Below are 16,707 nucleotides of genomic sequence, written 5' to 3' on the forward strand. Positions count from 1 at the left end.
GTCCGCATGGTGCTTATTGTGTTCAATGCCGATGCAATTTTTGTGTTTCATCAACACTCCGAAGGCCCACAGATTACAGAATGCCTACAGATGTGCCTCGGAAACTACTACTACTCTTCCAAGGAACGATCACAACGTAGACAGTTTGAGACATTACTCCCATGGAGAAAATTCCGGATGGTGTTCATTGTGTTCAATGCCGATGCAATTTCTGTGTTTCATCAAAACTCTGAAGGTCCACAAATTACAAAATGCATCCAGATGTGCTTTGAAAACTACTACTAGTCTTCCAGGAAACTATCAAAGCGTAGATAGTTTAAGACATTACTCCCATGGAGAAAAGTCAACATGGTGCTTATTGTGTTCAATGCCGATGCAAATTTTGTGTTTCATCAACACTCTGAATGTCCACAGGTTACAGAATGCTTCCAGATGTGCTTCGGATACTTCTACTAGTCTTCTAGGGAACGATCAAAGCGTAGAGAGTTTAAGACATTACTCCCATGGAGAAAATTCCGCATGGTGCATATTGTGTTCAATGCCGATGCAATTTCTGTGTTTCATCAACACTCTGAAGGTCCACAGATTACGGAATGCATCCAGATGTGCTTCGGAAACTACTACTAGTCTTCCAGTGTACGATCAAAGCGTAGACAGTTTAAGACATTACTCCCATGGAGAAAAGTCCGCATGGTGCTTATTGTGTTCAATGCCGATGCAATTTTTGTGTTTCATCAACACTCTGAAGGTCCACAGATTACAGAATGCCTCCAGATATGCTTCGGAAACTACTACTAGTCTTCCAGGGAACGATCAAAGCGTAGACAGTTTAAGCCATTACTCCCATGGAGAAAAGTCAACATGGTGCTTATTGTGTTCAATGCCGATGCAATTTTTGTGTTTCATCAACACTCTGAAGGTCCACAAATTACAAAATGCATCCAGATGTGCTTCGGAAACTACTACTAGTCTTCCTGGGAACTATTAAAGCGTAGACAGTTTAAGACATTACTCCCATGGAGAAAAGTCCGCATGGTGCTTATTGTGTTCAATGCCGATGCAATTTTTGTGTTTCATCAACATTCTGAAGGTCCACAGATTACAGAATGCATCCAGATATGCTTCGGAAACTACTACTAGTCTTCCAGGGAACGATGAAAGCGTAGACAGTTTAAGACATTACTCCCATGGAGAAAAGTCCGCATGGGACTTATTGTGTTCAATGCCGATGCAATTTTTGTGTTTCATCAACACTCTGAAGGTCCACAGATTACAGATTGAATCCAGAAGTGCTTCAAAAAACTACTACTAGTCTTCCAGTGTACGATCAAAGCGTAGACAATTTAAGACATTACTCCCATGGAGAAAAGTCCGCTTGGTGCTTACTGTGTTCAATGCCGATGCAATTTCTGTGTTTCATCAACACTCTGAAGGTTCACAGGTTATAGAATGCATCCAGATGTGCTTCGGAAACTACTACTAGTCTTCGAGGGAACGATCAAAGCGTAGACAGTTTAAGACAATTCTGTCATGGTGAAAAGTCCGCATGGTGCCTATTGTGTTCAATGCCGATGCAATTTCTGTGTTTCATCAACACTCTGAAGGTCCACAGATTACAGAATGCATCCAGATGTGCATTGGAAGCTACTACTAGTCTTCCAGTGAACGATCATAGCGTAGACAGTTTAAGACATTACTTCCATGGAGAAAAGTCCGCATGGTGCTTATTGTGTTCAATGCCGATCCAATTTTCGTGCTTCATCAACACACTGAAGGTCCACAGATTACAGAATGCATCCAGATATGCTTCGGAAACTACTACTAGTCTTCCAGTGAACGATCAAAGCGTACACAGTTTAAGACATTACTCCCATGGAGAAAAGTCTCCATGGTGCTTATTGTGTTCAATGCCGATGCAATTTTTGTGTTTCATCAACACTCTGAAGGTCCACAGATTACAGAATGCATCCAGAAGTGCTTCAGAAACAACTACTAGTCTTCCAGAGTACGATCAAAGCGTAGACAGTTTAAGACATTCCTCCCATGGAGAAAAGTCCGCTTGGAGCTTATGGTGTTCAATGCCGAATCAATTTTTGTGTTTCAACAACACTCTGTAGGTCCACAGATTACAGAATGCATCCAGATGTGCTTCGGAAACTACTACTAGTCTTCCAGTGAACGATCAAAGCGTAGACAGTTTAAGACATTACTCCCTTGGAGAAGAGTCCGCATGGTGCTTATTGTGTTCAATGCCGATGCAATTTTTGTGTTTCATCAACACTCTGAAGGTCCACACATTACAGAATGAATCCAGAAGTGCTTCAAAAAACTACTACTAGTCTCCCAGTGAACGATCAAAGCGTAGACAGTTTAAGACATTACTCCCATGGAGAAAAGTCCGCGTGGTGCTTATTGTGTTCAATGCCGATGCAATTTTTGTGTTTCATCAACTCTCTGAACGTCTACAGATTACAGAATGCCTCAAGATGTGCTTCGGAAACTACTACTAATCTTCCAGTAAACGTTTAAAGCGTAGACAGTTTCAGACATTACTCCCATGGAGAAAAGTCTGCATGGTGCTTATTGTGTTCAATACCGATTCAATTTCTGTGTTTCATCAACACTCTGAAGGTCCAGAGATTACAGAATACATCCAGATGTGCTGCGGATACTACTACTAGTCTTCCAGGGAACGTGCAAAGCGTAGACAGTTTAAGACATTACTCCCATGAAAGAAAAATCCGCATGGTGCTTATTGTGTTCAATGCCGATGCAATTTATGTGTTTCTTCAACACTCTGATGGTCCACAGATTACAGAATGCATCCAGATGTGCTTCGGAAACAACTACTAGTCTTCCAGGGAACGATCAAAGCGTAGACAGTTTAAGACATTACTCCCATGGAGAAAAGTCCGCATGGTGCTTATTGTGTTCAATGCCGATGCAATTTTTGTGTTTCGATAACACTCTAAAGGTCCACAGATTACAGAATGCTTCCAGATGTGCTTCGGGAACTACTACTAGTCTTCCAGTGAACGATCAAAGCGTAGACAGTTTAAGACATTACTCCCTTGGAGAAGAGTCCGCATGGTGCTTATTGTGCTCAATGCCGACGCAATTTTTGTGTTTCATCAACACTCTGAAGGTCCATAGATTACAGAATGCATCCCGATATCCTTCGGAAACTAATACTAGTCTTCCAGTGAACGATCAAAGCGAAGACAGTTTAAGACATTACTCATATGGAGAAAAGTCCATATGGTGCTTATTGTGTTCAATGCCGATGCAATTTTTGTGTTTCAACAACACTCTGACGTCCACAGATTACAGAATGCATCCAGATGTGCTATGGAAACTATTACTAGTCTTCCAGTGAACGATCAAAGCGTAGACAGTTTAAGACATTACTCTCATGGAGAAAAGTCCGCATGGTGCTTATTGTGTTCAATGCCGACGCAATTTTTGTGTTTCATCAACACTCTGAAGGTCCACAGATTACAGAATGCATCCAGATGTGGTTCGGAAACTACTACTAGTCTTCCAGTGAACGATCAAAGCGTAGACATTTTAAGACATTACTCCCATGGAGAAAAGTCCGCATGGTGCTTATTGTGTTCAATGCCGACGCAATTTTTGTGTTTCATCAACACTCTGAAGGTCCACAGATTACAGAATGCATCCCGATGTCCTTCGGAAACTATTACTAGTCTTCCAGTGAACGATCAAAGCGTAGACGGTTTAAGACATTACTGCCATGGAGAAAAGTCCTTATGGTGCTTATTGTGTTCAATGCCTATGCAATTTTTGTTTTTCATCAACAATCTGAAGGTCCACAGATTACAGAATGCATCAAGATGTGCTTCGGAAAATACTACTAATCTTCCAGTGAACGATTAAAGCGTAGACAGTTTAAGACATTACTTTCATGGAGAAAAGTCTGCATGGTGCTTAATGTATTCAATGCCGATTCAATTTCTGTGTTTGATCAACACTCTGAAGGTCCACAGATTACAGAATGCATCCAGATGTGCTTCGGATACTAGTACCAGTCTTAAAGGGAACGATCAAAGCGTAGACAGTTTAAGACATTACTCCCATGAAAGAAAAATCCGCATGGTGCTTATTGTGTTCAATGCCGATGCAATTTATGTGTTTCATCAACACTCTGAAGGTCCACACATTACAGATTGCATCCAGATGTGCTTCGGAAACTAGGACTAGTCTTCCAGTGAACGATCAAAGCGTAGACATTTTAAGACATTACTCCCATGGATAAAAGTCCGCATGGTGCTTATTGTGTTCAATGCCGACGCAACTTTTGTGTTTCATCAACACTCTGAGGGTTCACAGATTTCAGAATGCCTCCAGATGTGCTTCAGAAACTACTACTAGTCTTCCAGGAAACGATCAAAACGTAGACAGTTTAAGACATTACTCCCATGGAGAAAAGACCGCATGGTGCTTATTGTGTTCAATGCCGATGCAGTTTCTGTGTTTCATCAATACCCTGAAGGTCCACAGATTACAGAATGCATCCAGATGTGCTTCGGAAACTGCTACTAGTCTTCCAGTGAACGATCAAAGCGTAGACAGTTTTTAGACATTACCCCTATGGAGAAAAGTCCGCATGGTGTTTATTGTGTTCAATGCCGATGCAATATTTGTGTTTCATCAACACTCTGACGGTCAACAGATTACCGAATGCATCCCGATGTCCTTCGGAAACTAATAGTAGTCTTCCAGTGAACGATCTAAGCGTAGACAGTTTAAGACATTACTCTCATGGAGAAAAGTCAACATGGTGCTTATTGTGTTCAATGCCGATGCAATTTTTGTGTTTCATCAACACTCTGAAGGTCCACAAATTACAAAATGCATCCAGATGTGCTTCGGAAACTACTACTAGTCTTCCTGGGAACTATTAAAGCGTAGACAGTTTAAGACATTACTCCCATGGAGAAAAGTCCGCATGGTGCTTATTGTGTTCAATGCCGATGCAATTTTTGTGTTTCATCAACATTCTGAAGGTCCACAGATTACAGAATGCATCCAGATATGCTTCGGAAACTACTACTAGTCTTCCAGGGAACGATGAAAGCGTAGACAGTTTAAGACATTACTCCCATGGAGAAAAGTCCGCATGGGACTTATTGTGTTCAATGCCGATGCAATTTTTGTGTTTCATCAACACTCTGAAGGTCCACAGATTACAGATTGAATCCAGAAGTGCTTCAAAAAACTACTACTAGTCTTCCAGTGTACGATCAAAGCGTAGACAATTTAAGACATTACTCCCATGGAGAAAAGTCCGCTTGGTGCTTACTGTGTTCAATGCCGATGCAATTTCTGTGTTTCATCAACACTCTGAAGGTTCACAGGTTATAGAATGCATCCAGATGTGCTTCGGAAACTACTACTAGTCTTCGAGGGAACGATCAAAGCGTAGACAGTTTAAGACAATTCTGTCATGGTGAAAAGTCCGCATGGTGCCTATTGTGTTCAATGCCGATGCAATTTCTGTGTTTCATCAACACTCTGAAGGTCCACAGATTACAGAATGCATCCAGATGTGCATTGGAAGCTACTACTAGTCTTCCAGTGAACGATCAAAGCGTAGACAGTTTAAGACATTACTTCCATGGAGAAAAGTCCGCATGGTGCTTATTGTGTTCAATGCCGATCCAATTTTCGTGCTTCATCAACACACTGAAGGTCCACAGATTACAGAATGCATCCAGATATGCTTCGGAAACTACTACTAGTCTTCCAGTGAACGATCAAAGCGTACACAGTTTAAGACATTACTCCCATGGAGAAAAGTCTCCATGGTGCTTATTGTGTTCAATGCCGATGCAATTTTTGTGTTTCATCAACACTCTGAAGGTCCACAGATTACAGAATGCATCCAGAAGTGCTTCAGAAACAACTACTAGTCTTCCAGAGTACGATCAAAGCGTAGACAGTTTAAGACATTCCTCCCATGGAGAAAAGTCCGCTTGGAGCTTATGGTGTTCAATGCCGAATCAATTTTTGTGTTTCAACAACACTCTGTAGGTCCACAGATTACAGAATGCATCCAGATGTGCTTCGGAAACTACTACTAGTCTTCCAGTGAACGATCAAAGCGTAGACAGTTTAAGACATTACTCCCTTGGAGAAGAGTCCGCATGGTGCTTATTGTGTTCAATGCCGATGCAATTTTTGTGTTTCATCAACACTCTGAAGGTCCACACATTACAGAATGAATCCAGAAGTGCTTCAAAAAACTACTACTAGTCTCCCAGTGAACGATCAAAGCGTAGACAGTTTAAGACATTACTCCCATGGAGAAAAGTCCGCGTGGTGCTTATTGTGTTCAATGCCGATGCAATTTTTGTGTTTCATCAACTCTCTGAACGTCCACAGATTACAGAATGCCTCAATATGTGCTTCGGAAACTACTACTAATCTTCCAGTGAACGTTTAAAGCGTAGACAGTTTCAGACATTACTCCCATGGAGAAAAGTCTGCATGGTGCTTAATGTGTTCAATACCGATTCAATTTCTGTGTTTCATCAACACTCTGAAGGTCCAGAGATTACAGAATACATCCAGATGTGCTGCGGATACTACTACTAGTCTTCCAGGGAACGTGCAAAGCGTAGACAGTTTAAGACATTACTCCCATGAAAGAAAAATCCGCATGGTGCTTATTGTGTTCAATGCCGATGCAATTTATGTGTTTCTTCAACACTCTGATGGTCCACAGATTACAGAATGCATCCAGATGTGCTTCGGAAACTACTACTAGTCTTCCAGGGAACGATCAAAGCGTAGACAGTTTAAGACATTACTCCCATGGAGAAAAGTCCGCATGGTGCTTATTGTGTTCAATGCCGATGCAATTTTTGTGTTTCGATAACACTCTAAAGGTCCACAGATTACAGAATGCATCCAGATGTGCTTCGGGAACTACTACTAGTCTTCCAGTGAACGATCAAAGCGTAGACAGTTTAAGACATTACTCCCTTGGAGAAGAGTCCGCATGGTGCTTATTGTGCTCAATGCCGACGCAATTTTTGTGTTTCATCAACACTCTGAAGGTCCATAGATTACAGAATGCATCCCGATATCCTTCGGAAACTAATACTAGTCTTCCAGTGAACGATCAAAGCGAAGACAGTTTAAGACATTACTCATATGGAGAAAAGTCCATATGGTGCTTATTGTGTTCAATGCCGATGCAATTTTTGTGTTTCAACAACACTCTGACGTCCACAGATTACAGAATGCATCCAGATGTGCTATGGAAACTATTACTAGTCTTCCAGTGAACGATCAAAGCGTAGACAGTTTAAGACATTACTCTCATGGAGAAAAGTCCGCATGGTGCTTATTGTGTTCAATGCCGACGCAATTTTTGTGTTTCATCAACACTCTGAAGGTCCACAGATTACAGAATGCATCCAGATGTGGTTCGGAAACTACTACTAGTCTTCCAGTGAACGATCAAAGCGTAGACATTTTAAGACATTACTCCCATGGAGAAAAGTCCGCATGGTGCTTATTGTGTTCAATGCCGACGCAATTTTTGTGTTTCATCAACACTCTGAAGGTCCACAGATTACAGAATGCATCCCGATGTCCTTCGGAAACTATTACTAGTCTTCCAGTGAACGATCAAAGCGTAGACGGTTTAAGACATTACTGCCATGGAGAAAAGTCCTTATGGTGCTTATTGTGTTCAATGCCTATGCAATTTTTGTTTTTCATCAACAATCTGAAGGTCCACAGATTACAGAATGCATCAAGATGTGCTTCGGAAAATACTACTAATCTTCCAGTGAACGATTAAAGCGTAGACAGTTTAAGACATTACTTTCATGGAGAAAAGTCTGCATGGTGCTTAATGTATTCAATGCCGATTCAATTTCTGTGTTTGATCAACACTCTGAAGGTCCACAGATTACAGAATGCATCCAGATGTGCTTCGGATACTAGTACCAGTCTTAAAGGGAACGATCAAAGCGTAGACAGTTTAAGACATTACTCCCATGAAAGAAAAATCCGCATGGTGCTTATTGTGTTCAATGCCGATGCAATTTATGTGTTTCATCAACACTCTGAAGGTCCACACATTACAGATTGCATCCAGATGTGCTTCGGAAACTAGGACTAGTCTTCCAGTGAACGATCAAAGCGTAGACATTTTAAGACATTACTCCCATGGATAGAAGTCCGCATGGTGCTTATTGTGTTCAATGCCGACGCAATTTTTGTGTTTCATCAACACTCTGAGGGTTCACAGATTTCAGAATGCCTCCAGATGTGCTTCGGAAACTACTACTAGTCTTCCAGGAAACGATCAAAACGTAGACAGTTTAAGACATTACTCCCATGGAGAAAAGACCGCATGGTGCTTATTGTGTTCAATGCCGATGCAGTTTCTGTGTTTCATCAATACCCTGAAGGTCCACAGATTACAGAATGCATCCAGATGTGCTTCGGAAACTGCTACTAGTCTTCCAGTGAACGATCAAAGCGTAGACAGTTTTTAGACATTACCCCTATGGAGAAAAGTCCGCATGGTGTTTATTGTGTTCAATGCCGATGCAATATTTGTGTTTCATCAACACTCTGAAGGTCAACAGATTACCGAATGCATCCCGATGTCCTTCGGAAACTAATAGTAGTCTTCCAGTGAACGATCTAAGCGTAGACAGTTTAAGACATTACTCTCATGGAGAAAAGTCCGCATGGTGCTTATTGTGTTCAATGCCGACGCAATTTCTGTTTTTCATCAACACTCTGATGGTCCACAGATTACAGAATGCATCCAGATGTGCTTCGGAAACTACTACTAGTCTTCCAGGGAACTATCAATGCGTAGACAGTTTAAGACATTACTCCCGTGGAGATAAGTCCGCATGGTGCTTATTGTGTTCAATGCCGTTGCAGTTTCTGTGTTTGATCAATACCCTGAAGGTCCACAGATTACAGAATGCATCCAGATATGCTTCGGAAACTACTACTAGTCTTCCAGGGAACGATCAAAGCGTAGACAGTTTAAGACATTACTCCCATGGAGAAAAGTCCGCATGGTGCTTATTGTGTTCAATGCCGATGCAATTTTTGTGTTTCAACAACCCTCTGAAGGTCCACAGATTACAGAATGCATCCAGATGTGTTTCGGAAACTACTACTAGTCTTCCAGTGAACGATCATAGCGTAGACAGTTTAAGACATTACTCTCATGGAGAAAAGTCCGCATGGTGCTTATTGTGTTCAATGCAGATGCAATTTTTGTTTTTCATCAACAATCTGAAGGTCCACAGATTACAGAATGCATCCAGATGTGCTTCGGAAACTACTACTAATCTTCCAGTGAACGATCAAAGCGTAGACAGTTTAAGACATTACTCCCATGGAGAGAAGTCCGCATGGTGCTTATTGTGTTCAATGCCGACGCAATTTTTGTGTTTCATCAACCCTCCGAAGGTCCACAGATTTCACAATGCCTCCAGATGTGCTTCGGAAACTACTACTAGTCTTCCAGGGAACGATCAAAGCGTAGACAGTTTAAAACATTACTCCCATGGAGAAAAGTCAGCATGGTGCTTAATGTGTTCAAGGCCGATGCAATTTCTGTGTTTCATCAACACTCAGGTGGTCCACAGATTAGAGAATGCATGCAGATAGGCTTCGGAAACTACTACTAGTCTTCCAGGGAAAGATCAAAGCGTAGACAGTTTAAGACATTACTCCCATGGAGAAAAGTCCGCATGGTGCTTGTTGTGCTCAATGCCGATGGAATTTTTGTGTTTCATCAACACTCTGAAGGTCCGCAGATTACAGAATGCATCCAGATGTGCTTCGGAAACTACAATTAGTCTTCCAGTGAACGATCAAAGCGTAGACATTTTAAGACATTACTCCCATGGAGAAAAGTCCGCATGGTGCTTATTGTGTTCAATGCCGACGCAATTTTTGTGTTTCATCAACACTTTGAAGGTCCACAGATTACAGAATGCATCCCGATGTCCTTCGGAAACTATTACTAGTCTTCCAGTGAACGATCAAAGCGTAGACGGTTTAAGACATTACTGCCATGGAGAAAAGTCCTTATGGTGCTTATTGTGTTCAATGCCTATGCAATTTTTGTTTTTCATCAACAATCTGAAGGTCCACAGATTACAGAATGCATCAAGATGTGCTTCGGAAAATACTACTAATCTTCCAGTGAACGATTAAAGCGTAGACAGTTTAAGACATTACTTTCATGGAGAAAAGTCTGCATGGTGCTTATTGTATTCAATGCCGATTCAATTTCTGTGTTTGATCAACACTCTGAAGGTCCACAGATTACAGAATGCATCCAGATGTGCTTCGGATACTAGTACCAGTCTTAAAGGGAACGATCAAAGCGTAGACAGTTTAAGACATTACTCCCATGAAAGAAAAATCCGCATGGTGCTTATTGTGTTCAATGCCGATGCAATTTATGTGTTTCATCAACACTCTGAAGGTCCACACATTAGAGATTGCATCCAGATGTGCTTCGGAAACTAGGACTAGTCTTCCAGTGAACGATCAAAGCGTAGACATTTTAAGACATTACTCCCATGGATAGAAGTCCGCATGGTGCTTATTGTGTTCAATGCCGACGCAATTTTTGTGTTTCATCAACACTCTGAGGGTTCACAGATTTCAGAATGCATCCAGATGTGCTTCGGAAACTGCTACTAGTCTTCCAGGGAACGATCAAAGCGTAGACAGTTTAATACATTACTCCCATGGAGAAAAGTCCGCATGGTGCTTATTGTGTTCAATGCCGACGCAATTTTTGTGTTTCATCAACACTCTGAAGGTCCACAGATTACGGAATGCATCCCGATGTCCTTCGGAAACTATTACTAGTCTTCCAGTGAACGATCAAAGCGTAGACGGTTTAAGACATTACTGCCATGGAGAAAAGTCCTTATGGTGCTTATTGTGTTCAATGCCTATGCAATTTTTGTTTTTCATCAACAATCTGAAGGTCCACAGATTACAGAATGCATCAAGATGTGCTTCGGAAAATACTACTAATCTTCCAGTGAACGATTAAAGCGTAGACAGTTTAAGACATTACTTTCATGGAGAAAAGTCTGCATGGTGCTTATTGTATTCAATGCCGATTCAATTTGTGTGTTTGATCAACACTCTGAAGGTCCACAGATTACAGAATGCATCCAGATGTGCTTCGGATACTAGTACCAGTCTTAAAGGGAACGATCAAAGCGTAGACAGTTTAAGACATTACTCCAATGAAAGAAAAATCCGCATGGTGCTTATTGTGTTCAATGCCGATGCAATTTATGTGTTTCATCAACACTCTGAAGGTCCACACATTACAGATTGCATCCAGATGTGCTTCGGAAACTAGGACTAGTCTTCCAGTGAACGATCAAAGCGTAGACATTTTAAGACATTACTCCCATGGATAGAAGTCCGCATGGTGCTTATTGTGTTCAATGCCGACGCAATTTTTGTGTTTCATCAACACTCTGAGGGTTCACAGATTTCAGAATGCCTCCAGATGTGCTTCGGAAACTACTACTAGTCTTCCAGGAAACGATCAAAACGTAGACATTTTAAGACATTACTCCCATGGAGAAAAGACCGCATGGTGCTTATTGTGTTCAATGCCGATGCAGTTTCTGTGTTTCATCAATACCCTGAAGGTCCACAGATTACAGAATGCATCCAGATGTGCTTCGGAAACTGCTACTAGTCTTCCAGGGAACGATCAAAGCGTAGACAGTTTAAGACATTACTCCCATGGAGAAAAGTCCGCATGGTGCTTATTGTGTTCAATGCCGATGCAATTTTTGTGTTTCAACAACACTCTGAAGGTCCACAGATTACAGAATGCATCCAGATGTGCTTCGGAAACTACTACTAGTCTTCCAGTGAACGATCAAAGCGTAGACAGTTTTTAGACATTACCCCTATGGAGAAAAGTCCGCATGGTGTTTATTGTGTTCAATGCCGATGCAATATTTGTGTTTCATCAACACTCTGAAGGTCAACAGATTACCGAATGCATCCCGATGTCCTTCGGAAACTAATACTAGTCTTCCAGTGAACGATCTAAGCGTAGACAGTTTAAGACATTACTCTCATGGAGAAAAGTCCGCATGGTGCTTATTGTGTTCAATGCCGACGCAATTTCTGTTTTTCATCAACACTCTGATGGTCCACAGATTACAGAATGCATCCAGATGTGCTTCGGAAACTACTACTAGTCTTCCAGGGAACTATCAATGCGTAGACAGTTTAAGACATTACTCCCGTGGAGATAAGTCCGCATGGTGCTTATTGTGTTCAATGCCGTTGCAGTTTCTGTGTTTGATCAATACCCTGAAGGTCCACAGTTTACAGAATGCATCCAGATATGCTTCGGAAACTACTACTAGTCTTCCAGGGAACGATCAAAGCGTAGACAGTTTAAGACATTACTCCCATGGAGAAAAGTCCGCATGGTGCTTATTGTGTTCAATGCCGATGCAATTTTTGTGTTTCAACAACCCTCTGAAGGTCCACAGATTACAGAATGCATCCAGATGTGTTTCGGAAACTACTACTAGTCTTCCAGTGAACGATCAAAGCGTAGACAGTTTAAGACATTATTCTCATGGAGAAAAGTCCGCATGGTGCTTATTGTGTTCAATGCCGATGCAATTTTTGTTTTTCATCAACAATCTGAAGATCCACAGATTACAGAATGCATCCAGATGTGCTTCGGAAACTACTACTAATCTTCCAGTGAACGATCAAAGCGTAGACAGTTTAAGACATTACTCCCATGGAGAGAAGTCCGCACGGTGCTTATTGTGTTCAATGCCGATGCAATTTTTGTGTTTCATCAACCCTCTGAAGGTCCACAGATTTCACAATGCCTCCAGATGTGCTTCGGAAACTACTACTAGTCTTCCAGGGAACGATCAAAGCGTAGACAGTTTAAAACATTACTCCCATGGAGAAAAGTCAGCATGGTGCTTAATGTGTTCAATGCCGATGCAATTTCTGTGTTTCATCAACACTCAGATGGTCCGCAGATTAGAGAATGCATGCAGATAGGCTTCGGAAACTACTACTAGTCTTCCAGGGAAAGATCAAAGCGTAGACAGTTTAAGACATTACTCCCATGGAGAAAAGTCCGCATGGTGCTTGTTGTGCTCAAAGCCGATGGAATTTTTGTGTTTCATCAACACTCTGAAGGTCCGCAGATTACAGAATGCATCCAGATGTGCTTCGGAAACAACAATTAGTCTTCCAGAGAACGACCAAAGCGTAGACAGGTTAAGACATTACTCCAATGGAGAAAAGTCTGCATGGTGCTTATTGTGTTCAATGCCGATGCAATTTCAGTGTTTCATCAACACTCTGAAGGTCCACAGATTACAGAATGCATCCAGATGTGCTTCGGAAACTACTACTAGTCTTCCAGTGAACTATCAAACGGTAGACAGATTAAGACATTACTCCCGTGGAGAAAAGTCCGCATGGTGCTTATTGTGTTCAATGCCGATGCAGTGTCTGTGTTTGATCAATACCCTGAAGGTCCACAGATTACAGAATGCATCTAGATGTGCTTCGGAAACTACTACTAGTCTTCCAGGGAACGATCAAAGCGTAGACAGTTTAAGACGTTACTCCCATGGAGAAAAGTCCGCATGGTGCTTATTGTGTTCAATGCCGATGCAATTTTTGTGTTTCAACAACACTCTGAAAGTCCACAGAATACAGAATGCATCCAGATGTGTTTCCGAAACTACTACTAGTCTTCCAGTGAACGATCAAAGCGTAGACAGTTTAAGACATTACTCCCATGGAGAAAAGTCCGCATGGTGCTTATTGTGCTCAATGCCGATGGAATTTTTGTGTTTCATCAACACTCTGAAGGTCCGCAGATTACAGAATGCATCCAGATGTGCTTCGGAAACTACTATTAGTCTTCCAAAGAACGACCAAATCGTAGACAGTTTAAGACATTACTCCCATGGAGAAAAGTCCGCATGGTGCTTATTGTGTTCAATGCCGATGCAATTTTTGTGTTTCAACAACACTCTGAAGGTCCACAGATTACAGAATGCATCCAGATGTGCTTCGGAAACTACTACTAGTCTTCCAGTGAACGATCAAAGCGTTGACAATTTAAGACATTACCCCTATGGAGAAAAGTCCGCATGGTGTTTATTGTGTTCAATGCCGATGCAATATTTGTGTTTCATCAACACTCTGAAGGTCCACAGATTACAGAATGCATCCCGATGTCCTTCGGAAACTAATACTAGTCTTCCAGTGAACGATCAAAGCGTAGACAGTTTAAGACATTACTCTCATGGAGAAAAGTCCGCATGGTGCTTATTGCGTTCAATGCCGATGCAATTTCTGTGTTTCATCAACACTCTGATGGTCCACAGATTAGAGAATGCACGCAGATGTGCTTCGGAAACTACTACTAGTCTTCCAGGGAAAGATCAAAGCGTAAACAGTTTAAGACATTACTCCCATGGAGAAAATTCCGCATGGTGCTTATTGTGCTCAATGCCGATGGAATTTTTGTGTTTCATCAACACTCTGAAGGTCCGCAGATTACAGAATGCATCCACATGTGCTTCGGAAACTACTATTAGTCTTCCAGAGAACGACCAAAGCGTAGACAGGTTAAGACATTACTCCAATGGAGAAAAGTCTGCTTGGTGCTTATTGTGTTCAATGCCGATGCAATTTCAGCGTTTCATCAACACTCTGAAGGTCCACAGATTACAGAATGCATCCAGATGTGCTTCGGAAACTACTACTAGTCTTCCAGTGAACTATCAAAGCGTAGACAGATTAAGACATTACTCCCGTGGAGAAAAGTCCGCATGGTGCTTATTGTGTTCAATGCCGATGCAGTGTCTGTGTTTGATCAATACCCTGAAGGTCCACAGATTACAGAATGCATCCAGATGACCTTCGGAAACTAATACTAGTCTTCCAGTGAACGATCAAAGCGTGGACAGTTTAAGACATTACTTTCATGGAGAAAAGTCCGCATGGTGCTTATTGTGTTCAATGCCGATGCAATTTTTTTTTCATCAACAATCTGAAGGTCCACAGATTACAGAATGCATCCAGATGTGCTTCGGAAACTACTACTAATCTTCCAGTGAACGATCAAAGCGTAGACAGTTTAAAACATTACTCCCATGGAGAGAAGTCCGCATGGTGCTTATTGAGTTCAATGCCGACGCAATTTTTGGGTTTCATCAACACTCTTAAGGTCCACAGATTTCAGAATGCCTCCAGATGTGCTTCGGAAACTACTACTAGTCTTCCAGGGAGCGATCTAAGCGTAGACAGTTTAAGACATTACTCCAATGGAGAAAAGTCAGCATGGTGCTTATTGCGTTCAATGCTGATGCAATTTCTATGTTTCATCAACACTCTGAAGGTCCACAGCTTAGAGAATGCATGCAGATTTGCTTCGGAAACTACTTTCTAGTCTTCCAGGGAACGATCAAAGCGTAGACAGTTTAAGACATTACTCCCATGGAGAAAAGTCCGCATGGTGCTTATTGTGCTCAATGCCGATGGACTTTTTGTGTTTCATCAACACTCTGAAGGTCCGCAGATTACAGAATGCATCCAGATGTGCTTCGGAAACTACTACTATCTTCCAGGGAACGATGAAACCGTAGACAGTTTAAGACATTACTCCCATTGAGACAAGTCCGCATGGTTCTTGTTGTGTTCAATGCCGACGCAGTTTTTGTGTTACATCAACACACTGAGGGTCCACAGATTTCATAATGCCTCAAGATGTGCTTCGGAAACTACTACTAGTCTTCCAGGGAACGATCAAAGCGTAGATAGTTTAAGACGTTACTCCCATGGAGAAAAGTCCGCATGGTTCTTATTGTGTTCAATGCCGATGCAATTTCTGTGTTTCATCAACTCTCTGAAGGTCCACAGATTACAGAATGCATCCCGATGTGCTTAGGAAACTACTACTAGTATTCCAGTGAACTATCAAAGCGTAGACAGATTAAGACATTACTCCCGTGGAGAAAAGTCCGCATGGTGCTTATTGTGTTCAATGCCGATGCAGTGTCTGTATTTGATCAATACCCTGAAGGTCCACAGATTACAGAATGCATCTAGATGTGCTTCGGAAAATACTACTAGTCTTCCAGGGAACGATCAAAGCGTAGACATTTTAAGACGTTACTCTCATGGAGAAAAGTCCGCATGGTGCTTATTGTGTTCAATGCCGATGCAATTATTGTGTTTCAACAACACTCTGAAAGTCCACAGATTACAGAATGCATCCAGATGTGTTTCGGAAACTACTACTAGTCTTCCAGTGAACGATCAAAGCGTAGACAGTTTAAGACATTACTCCCATGGAGAAAAGTCCGCATGGTGTTTATTGTGTTCAATGCCTATGCAATTTTGTGTTTCATCAACACTCTGAAGTTCCACAGATTACAGAATGCATCCCGATGTCCTTCGGAAACTAATACTAGTCTTCCAGTGAACGATCAAAGCGTGGACAGTTTAAGACATTACTTTCATGGAGAAAAGTCCGCATGGTGCTTATTGTGTTCAATGCCGATGACATTTTTTTTTCATCAACAATCTGAAGGTCCACAGATTACAGAATGCATCCAGATGTGCTTCGGAATCTACTACTAA

Source organism: Schistocerca gregaria, chromosome 9, assembly GCF_023897955.1.
Source record: "Schistocerca gregaria isolate iqSchGreg1 chromosome 9, iqSchGreg1.2, whole genome shotgun sequence".
Lineage (NCBI taxonomy): Eukaryota > Metazoa > Arthropoda > Insecta > Orthoptera > Acrididae > Schistocerca > Schistocerca gregaria.